This window comes from Giraffa tippelskirchi, chromosome 3 (genome assembly GCF_054371585.1).
Source record: "Giraffa tippelskirchi isolate mGirTip1 chromosome 3, T2T-mGirTip1v1.2.pri, whole genome shotgun sequence".
Lineage (NCBI taxonomy): Eukaryota > Metazoa > Chordata > Mammalia > Artiodactyla > Giraffidae > Giraffa > Giraffa tippelskirchi.
In genome coordinates this window covers 102,760,621-102,770,632 of record NC_137277.1, presented here as the reverse complement: position 1 = coordinate 102,770,632, position 10,012 = coordinate 102,760,621, and the positions used below count along the sequence as shown (strand labels likewise).

The window sequence follows — 10,012 nt, the reverse complement described above, 5'->3', positions numbered from 1 at the left end:
GAACACACAGATGGCTAATAATTGAAATTATGTGTCATGGCTTACCTTATTTTTGCTTGTTTATTCAGTCTTCAGTGTTCCTTTTGGAGCTTTGCATGTCCAAAATAATAAAACAAATTAGTGTGTCTTTTGTTTTCAGCAGAATGATCTCCAGAGGTAATTGCCTTTAAGCTAATGATTTAGGTTTTTCTTCCCACATGTGTGATATGCCAGGGCTTGGCATGATTTTGTTTGCAGTTCTCAGAGTATGAGGCCCAGACAGCATGTACAATATTCACAGCAAGGATTAGAGACACCTTGTTGAAAGCAAACAAAGAATTGAAAATAGCAAAGCACACATCCCACTTTTTCTTCACTTATTTTTTCTCATTATCACAGATTATTTTCCAGAAATGGCTTCTTAGCAGATGACTCTGGTAAAAAATCTTTTTAAAGTTCATTTTCTCTCTCTTGAGCTAGTTCTAATTTAGGGTGGTTGAAAGTGTCGATTATTAACATTGCCCCATTCAGATACCTCAGCAGGCATCTTCTGAGAGCCAACAAAACTGTGATACTATGGTGGGGTTTGTATAGATGAAACAGTTCGCTTTAAGGGACTATTATCCTTATGAAGCTCATAAAAATAAGAAATTAAAATGTAAGGATTCATAAGAGATATACAAAAAGTATTTGCGACAACATACATGATTAAGAAAACCTGGATTTAAAAGCCATTGTACAGTTCCTTGGTATCTGTAGGGCATTTGTTCCAGGACTCCCATAGACACAAAAAACCACAGATGACTAAATCTTTTATATAAAATAATATAGTAGTTGCATATAGCTTATGCACATCCTTTCATATACTTTAAATTATCTCCATATTATTTATAGTACAATAAAATATAAATACAATATAACATATAACATAAATAGTTGTAGATACAACATAAATGCTATGTAAATAGTTGTAATCATGTAGCAAATTCAAGCTTCACTTTTTTAAACTTTCTGGAATTTTATTTTTCAAATATATTTGATCAGTAGTTGATTGAATCTGGCAACATGCAACTCATGGATAAGAAGAGTGACTGTATCTGCAAAATTACCTTGTTTGTAATGAGTACAGAAAATACTCTTAACAAATAGCTGGGTCATTTTACTACCCATGAAGCACTGTGTTAAAACCCAAGAAGAGTAAAATCTAGTTTCTAAATTCATAGGGCTCAATACTGGTGGAGAGCAATCACACAGGAATAATTTTAGTACAGTAGTTTCTACCCCCCCCACCCCCCAATTCACAGGGGTTACTTTGAAAGAACTCCAGTAGATGCCTAAAACCTTGGATAGTAACAAAGCCTATATTTACCATGTTTTTTTCCCCTATAATACATACTTATCATGAAGTTTAATTTATAATGTAGGCACACTAAGAGATTAATAGTAATGGCTAATAATAAAACAGAACACCTATAACAATATACTGTGATATAAGTACATAAATGTGGTCTCTCTTTTTTCAAAAGATCTTATTGTACTATACTCACATATCTTCTTGTGACAATGTAAGACAATTGAATGCCTATATGTTAAGATGAAGGGAGATGAATGACATAAGCATTGTGATATAGTGTTAAGCTGTTTTGACCTCCAAACAATATATCATGAGGATGGGACCAATAAGCCACACTAACAGCAATGGTTGGATGTCAGGGGCAGACAGTGTTGATGGATGAGGATCCTAAGTGGAATGAAGTAGATGGGATGGGTGAAAGATTTCATCACACTACTCAATTTAAAACATACAATGTTTTTTTTTCTGGTATCTTCCTTTTAATATTTTCAGAACTATGTTGACTATGGATAACTGAAACTGAGCAAATCAAAGCCGTGATGAGGGTACAGGGTACTGCAATACATAGAACTATTTAATAGAATCATGGATCGGTCATTTTTCTCATTTTTCCCTGAGGAGAAGGGTTCAGGAGTAGACTTGACTGAAGAAGCAATACCTGGATGAATCTGGAGGGATGAGTAAATGTTTGCTAAGTTGATAAGAGGAAGAAAAATATTCCAGGCAGAAGAGCCAGCAAAAGAGAATATGACTCATTTAGTGAAACGTGGGATGCTAAGAAATATATGGGAATATGTAAGAATGTTTATAGAAAATAGGTACAAACCAGATCCTGAAAAGACTAGATTTGCTTGCTATATTTAAAATTTCTTCTTTGTGGCTCATTTAAAATAGGAGATTGTTACAATTAACGTTTTTCCTTGAAAAAATACTCTACTTGAAAGTTCTGTAGGCATAGAATGAGACTTGGAGGGGGATCTAGCTAGAAAGCAATTATATCAGTAACAATCTAGGTAAGGGATGAGGTGGATACAAACTAAAGTAGTGGAAGTGAAAATAGAAAAGAGCTGGATTATAGAGATATGTCAGAGTCAGAAATGACAAAACGATTTCTGCATGGATATGGAAATTGAAAGAAACCAAGAAATTAAACTATAATTCCTATATTTGAAGATTGGGCAATTGGATGAATGTTCATTCCTCAAACCAAAAACCTAGTGTATGGGAATAGAGGCAAGTTCAAGATGTGGGGTGGCTGCTGTAATTTTTAATATATTTGGTGTCTAAGTCTTGTTGCATGAGGAAACCAAGGTGTGCACTCATAAGAATTCAAAAAGAATCCTAGAACTAAAAACTTCTTAGTTCTAAGAGCAATTTATTCCTTTTATCCTCATGTATTATTCTATGGTACTGCTGACTATACGTCTAAAGGAGTCTCAGTTCAAGGCTGCAGGTACTTTCTTCCTCTGCTATCCTCCCATAATTATTGCAAGTTCAAGCTCTTTTTGTTGGAATTGTGAAGCAGTTGGACTGAAGTCAGATAATTCACTGAACAAGTAATGAGACAAAATATGAATAATAAAAAGTTAGAATCCAACAGATGATTTGACAGAATCATAGAAGGCTGGTTGGACAATGAATGTGGTAGTAATTCATTCTAGAGACCCTTTGAAAGTGAAAGTCAGTCGCTCAGTCATGTCTGACTCTTTGCAACCCCATGGACGATATAGTCCATGGAATTCTCCAGGCCGGAATACTGGAGTGGGTAGCCTTTCCCTTCGCCAGGGGATCTTCCCAACCCAGGGATCGAACCCAGGTCTCCCACATTGCAGGTGGATTCTTTACCAGCTAAGCCACATGGGAAGCCCAGAGACCCTCTACAGGCTTTCAAAATCATTTCACTATAGGGGACAGAAGTACTAACTAGATTTTAAACTGCAAAACTCAAAGACTCAATCAGAGATTGATAAAACCACAGAAACTTAGATAGCTTATTCATTGAGTCCAGCTGGCTTACATGATGTTTTCCATAGCTCTTCCTTCCTTCTGGGATCAGAATGAGTTAATGCCAGTACATTATGTCTGTCTGAGTAGGTGAGTACATTTTATGAATTTACAATAGTATTATAATCTCCACATCTCTACAGATAGTCAAGATCAGAGAATTTTTGTAATGAAATTGTGACCCTGGAAGCATGCCATGTAATATGCATTTTTGTAAAATAGAGCCTAGAGATGATTGAATTGAGGATCTCATGGTTTTCTAGGATAAAGAGAAATAAATGAAGAAGGGCAGAATTGCTCTTCTCACATTCTGTTAATGCATCAATCCATGTGCCTTTTTAAGGCAATTTCTCATCTTAAGGTGATCAGATGTTGCATGTGCTGGGGATGAAGTTTTTGTGTGTCACTTTAGGCAAACTTAGATCTAAGCCAAGTTTATATTTGGCATCCAAATTTGCGTTTTCCCTGCCTTTCTCCCCAGTCACACTGGCTGCTCTCCCACTCCAACCCCTCCAGACACTCTGTGTTACACTCCTTTCTTATGTTCTCCATCCTCAGTCTGCCAAAAGCTTCTTTCAAGAAGGAACTGGATAAGCTCCTTCACATTACAGCTCATATTCTTGATGAGGCTTAGAATGTTTTTGTTTGTTTGTTTTTTGTTTTTGAGGGAGGAGATCAGCTTTTCCTTCAGCTGTTGGAAGGAAATGTTGGTAAGAGTGAATCTGAAAGATACCAGCAAAATAGGTGATTACTATTGTCATCTTTCCTGGGTCTGCTTACCATCACCATACTCTTATTAACCGGCAGCATTGAAACACAGTTGCTCTCTTTGCCTCTCTGCTTTTGCACCTAGAAATGAGGGAAAGTATGCTAAAAGTTATTCAGCTATCCAAATTGGTTTCCTTACTCCCTGCTTTTAACCAGTGACCTATGGGGATGTTCCAGGAGGTTATCTACTGTTAGATTAGTTTTCTCTCCTGATGCTTTGTTTTGCATTTTTTTCTTTTCTTTTTTGCAGCAAGCCCGAAGGCTAAACATGTTAGCCTTTCTTCTCTATGTGTTCTATAACATTCTATCACATGGGATTCTTTTCCATTCTAAATCTATTCCCCACCTCTCACCATATACTCCAGGCTTCTTTCCTTAAAAGAAAAAAAAAAGTACTTAGTTATCCCTGCAGGGCTGCATGCAACTCATAAGAATAATAGCTAACAAAGCTAAGTTCTGAATAATAACCCCTTTGAAGCCTCATTAAGGGCCTTATCAATAGCTCCATATACCTACCTACAAAACCATTCATAGAATTGTCCTTTTCCCTGGTTCAGTAAAATGATCTCAGATTGCTGAAAGATGTCTGTGAAAAATGAAAAATTATTATTATATTTTTAAACTAAGAATTATAAAACTAAAAAATAAAATAGAAACATTCTAATTGGTAGAGTTTTAAAGGAGGACATAATTAAAACCTCTGTAAGTATTTATTTTTTTGGGCTCCAAAAACACTGCAGGTGGTGATTGCAGCCATGAAATTAAAAGATGCTTACTCCTTGGAAGGAAAGTTATGACCAACCTAGATAGCATATTAAAAAGCAGAGACATTACTTTGTCCACAAAGGTCCATCTAGTCAAGGCTATGGTTTTTCCAGTAGTCATGTATGGATATGAGAGTTGGACTGTGAAGAAAGCTGAGTGCCGAAGAATTGATGCTTTTGAACTGTGGTGTTGGAGAAGACTCTTGAGAGTCCCTTGGACTGCAGGGAGATCCAACCAGTCCATCCTAAAGGAGATCAGTCCTGGGTGTTCATTGGAAGGACTGATGTTGAAGCTGAAACTCCAATACTTTGGCCACCTGATGCAAAGAGCTGACTCATTGAAAAAGACCCTGATGCTGGGAAGGATTGGGGGCAGGAGGAGAAGGGGACGACAGAGGATGAGATGGCTGGATGGCATCACCGACTCGATGGACATGAGTTTGGGTAAACTCTGGGAATTGGTGATGGACAGGGAGGCCTGGCGTGCTGTGATTCATGGGGTCGCAAAGAGTCAGACACGACTGAGTGACTGAAGTGAACTGAAGTAAACAAAAATATTACATATATATTTTTTTATACCTACATTCAAGAAATTTATCAATCTAGCTATACTGATTGGTTAAGCATCTAGACATAGAAGAGTCTAAAATTTTTCTGAAGGCATCATCAAAGAAACATGAATATGGATAAGTGTGTGTGTATATATATATGTATATATATATATTAAACCAAAAATAAAATAAGCAATCATTAAACAGATGGATACTTTTATTCACTTTTTAGTTCCTCAGTATTTTTCATTACAAACTCATGCATATGTTTTAAAAATACTTAAATGTATATTTATTCAGAGTATATTAACTATCAGTGAAAAGATTTTATTCTTCTCTAGCTATTCCTCCTTAAAACCATTCCCCCTCTAAAAAAATCAGGTGTTCAGGGAAAACAATGCACATGGTGAGTAGGAGGGACAGGACCAGTTCAGTCCAAACACAAAGTGTCCTTATTTGGCCTTCTTTGAAGCTGATGTTAAGATTGTTTGAGTAGTTATTTTCATCTTTAAAATGAATGCCCAGGAGACCTAGTATAATTTGTTTGATGGAAGAATTTTAGAACATTCCTAGGCGCCAAGTTATTTTCCCCCTATGACTATCTATTTCCAAATTCTTATTCAGATTTGCAGAGAAATGATTTCAGAGAATTTAGCAAAGCCTAAGTTTTCCCCCTGAGATCATTAACAGAACATTTTGTGGACTTAATCAAGGAAATACCTCATTTGTAAAATGGTACAGTGGGAATAGCCATCTTCCACCCACCCTCACTTCCCTTATAGTAACTGATTATGTGAAACCTCAGAAAATTAAAGGAAGGAGTACCCCCCAAAATAAAGATAGCTATGGATTAAACAGTAGAAACTGAATAGACATCTCCACTAGAGGGCCACTACCTTAGTGCAGTGAGGGCTGATGGTGGGCACAGCTTAACTCTTGGAATTGGATTTTGGATGGTCCAGACATTTCATAAAACATAACATCTCCTGCAACATAATCATAAAACCAAAACCTTTAACTGAAAATTCTCTACTGCTTGTATAGTTTACTTTAAAAAAAAATCAATGCAGCATTCAATCTGTTGTAACTGTTGTGTGAGGTATGAGATAAGGAGCTAACATCCTAAAAACAACAACTACACGTGGTTCAACTGTATGTACTGAAGCTTGTTCTGTTTTGTTTTGTTCTTCTTGGATTTCAGGATCTGTCTTTAATTTCAGAATGCGATTTTTTTTCTTGAATCACTCCAGAAATATCCATTTTACTAATTTTAACAGTCTTATATAAATTGTTCATGTTGATTTCGATTTCCAATTTGTTGATATTGATGAGTCTCTTTGATTTGTTTCCAACATCTCTTAAAAGAGGAGTGATTGCCTTTGTACTTGTGGAGAGGAAAGTAAATCATAGACTTGAAAAATGGTCTCTATTTCTTGAGCTCTAAGGAGTCATGCTCCTTACCCACTGTAGCTTTTGATTATATTAAAGCTCTGAGGTGATTATTTGAGAGAGAATATGGATGTGAGAGAGTATACTGGATGGCTTATCATGGGCACTGCTGTGATTCTTGGGCTCCAGCTCTCAGCTTACTCTGGGGGTGTCCTGTCAGACTCCAACCTCAGAGCAGTGCTGGCTCCTTTAGCTGGGTCCCTGCTTTCCAGTCTGTTGCTCTGAGAGTAAGGGAGAGTTATATTCAATTAATCTCATTTTGACTACATCTCACATGTGCCAGCCTTCATTTCCTCTGTTCCTAGGTCTCTGGAGTATTCTGTTGGGAGAGAAATGTGTTTTGTTATTGTTCATATTTTCTTTCTTCTTTTATTTAAATGCCTCTGGCCTTTGGTTTCTATTTAGGGTAGTATGTTGTGTTCTTTTGAATAGATTTTGCTCTCAGCCTGCAATCATCTGCCGTACTCCATCTAGAATATCCTCAACACTCTTACCGTGATATTGGTATTATGTACCTCTTCTAATTTTACTTTAAAAATACTTTATATTTATTGTGTACTTTCCCATGAATTTGAGGAGGGAGGATAAGTTACTGGAACTTTTTCTTGCTTTCTGATACATTCCTTCTCTTTCTTCACCATCACTTATTCTACCTGCCTTTTACCTTCACCTATGATTTTGAATGTGTGTCAAATTTATTAAGTTTGGTTTTGTTTATCTTTCTACCCAGTATTTGTTAACATACTTTGAAAGTTGGTATCTAAATGATTGTGACCAAATCACAACTTTTTCTATTATTTTTCTTCTCTTCAAATATAATTGTTTACTTTTGTTTTCCATGTTAATCACATTTTCAAATTTACTGAAAAAGAGATTTTAATGGTTTTTAATGTCCACTGTTTGCATTTTTTTAACTTAAGTTTGAGAATTCTTTTGCTTTGATGAAGTAAAAATCCTGAGTTTTCTCTCCCATTACCCTAAGAGATATATATTATTCTCTTAGAGAATGTATATTCCCTAAGTCCTTGAATTTCTGGAAATGTCCAAGTATTGCTTTTACACAGGAAAAACAACTTGAAAGGATATAAAATTGTGTGAACATAGAACAAATATTTCAGCTGATATTTCTTCATTGTCCTCCAGTATTTATTGAGCCTGTTTGTGGACTCACTCATTATTCACCCATGTGCTAGTTAAATTCTCTTCCTAGAATTATAACTGGGGGTGGTAGAGGGAAGGTTTATGTGCAAATTTCCTAGCAAAATTTCCAGGTCTCAGTAGGCATTCATCCAACTTCCCTCTGTTCCTCTGAAGTGCTTTTCTTGTACCTACAGTTTGATACTCCACCACTCTGAAATGATGGGGGACTTGAAAATATCAGAAGGCTATCTCCCAGCAAACACCTACATGTATCTACAAACATATGTGCCCTGTCATCACCTCCTCTACCACCCCTGCTCCCAAGGCAATAGCTTTCTCTACAAACAGAAGTACTGACTTGGATCTGGAAATCAGTGCTTGGACCACCTAAGAGTTACAATTCATAGCATCAAAGAATAGCTCTCCATTTTCATATTCAGTGGATAACTTGTTTTCTTCAACTGAATCTGATACTTTTGTAGTTAGTGGGAAAAGCTTCTTTTACTTAGTATCATGTCTAAATTTCAGTGGGTATTCTTTTTCCTTTTACCTTATAGGTTTTTTAGGAGTAGTTGTGATAATGCTTCATCATAGATTCTTGCAAGATGCTACTTCCCTGTTGGCTCCAATACCAGTGCTTTTCTAATGTGAAACATAAACACAGTGAGGTTTCCATTGACATTGTTGTTCATCTTACACTTTGAGTTGCCTCCATATACTGTTAATATTTCCTCAGGTCCAGCCCACAGGGCAAAGCTCAAAGCTTGTCTTTATGCCTGCATTATTTTTTCAATTCTGTCAATATCATCCGTTACTTTATAACTATGTTTAAAGAAAAAAAAATAATTAAAATGATGTGTTAAATTTTAAAACTCAAGTTTTTAAAATAACAGTATAAAAAAAGTAAGTTATAGATGAAAAAACATAGGCAAATCAAACACAAAATGTATATTTTATGTGGGCTTATAAATTTATCAGTTAGTCCTTATAAGAATTTCAACTTAAAAAGAATAAATGATAATGTAATAACATTAATATGAATTACTGTGCTGTTATTGTTATGTAAGTATGGAAAATTAATTTCTTTCAAAAATATAAATAATATACAGAGAAATATTATCTGATAACAATTGCACAAAAACATCACAAACAACAATAAGGGCAACTAATTAGTCATAAAAATTCCAACACTCAGCAAACTATATGAAATGTTTTTAACTTCAATTCTCCCAAAGGTTATACATTTTCTTTTTCTTCCCTCATCAAGTAACTGTTTAAATTTTAAGAAATCAGTTTCAGAGCACACAGGTAACTTTTTATAATATAACAATTTGAATGGCCATTAGATTAAAAACAAAACAAACAAACAAAAAACCCAACAAACAGGATAAGAGTAACTTTTCCCAAGAAACATAGTGGTAGATACCCCAAGAAAAACAGTCAACTTAGTTACAGTTGCATTGTTATTACCAAAACACTAGAGAGTTCTTAACGATATAAAGGGAACTTCTGGACACAAAATTAACCCACTCCAGTGATCTTGCCTGGAGAATCCCAGGGATGGGGGAGCCTGGTGGGCTGCCGTCTATGGGGTCACACAGAGTCGGACACGACTGAAGTGGTTTAGCAGCAGCAGCAGCAGTATCCAGTAACATTATCTCTAAATACAAGAAAGACGATCTAGTATCATGAAAAGACTATGGAGTGAAGATGTCTGGAACCTCTCTAAGAAAATTATGGAGTTTCCGAATGTTGTAGAATCAAATATAGAAAAGCATGAATGGGTTTTTACAAATTATAACACTGAACTAAAATCCAATAATAATATCTGTCATCCAAATTCAAAGTTTTCTTTGTATCACAAAAATCGTTAAGTGCACGGTAATGATTCAACCAAACAAAAATGTCTGAGATTGCTTAAATGGTTTGTAAAACATTTATAAATGTGATGAAGATGTCAGTTTGGTAGCTGGAATGTAATATTATTTCTAAGCCCATGGTAG

At 35.6% G+C, this 10,012-nt stretch overlaps 1 long non-coding RNA gene across 1 annotated transcript; it reads right to left on the bottom strand.

Moving 5' to 3' along the window:
• Positions 1-2,199: 2,199 nt before the first annotated feature.
• LOC145543423 (uncharacterized) lies at positions 2,200-8,789 on the bottom strand. The gene is made up of 4 exons (XR_014080707.1): positions 8,560-8,789; positions 6,317-6,406; positions 4,622-4,691; positions 2,200-4,186 (listed from the first exon to the last, which is right to left on the bottom strand). It is a non-coding gene; the product is annotated as an uncharacterized LOC145543423 (long non-coding RNA).
• Between the last annotated feature and the right edge of the window lie 1,223 nt (positions 8,790-10,012).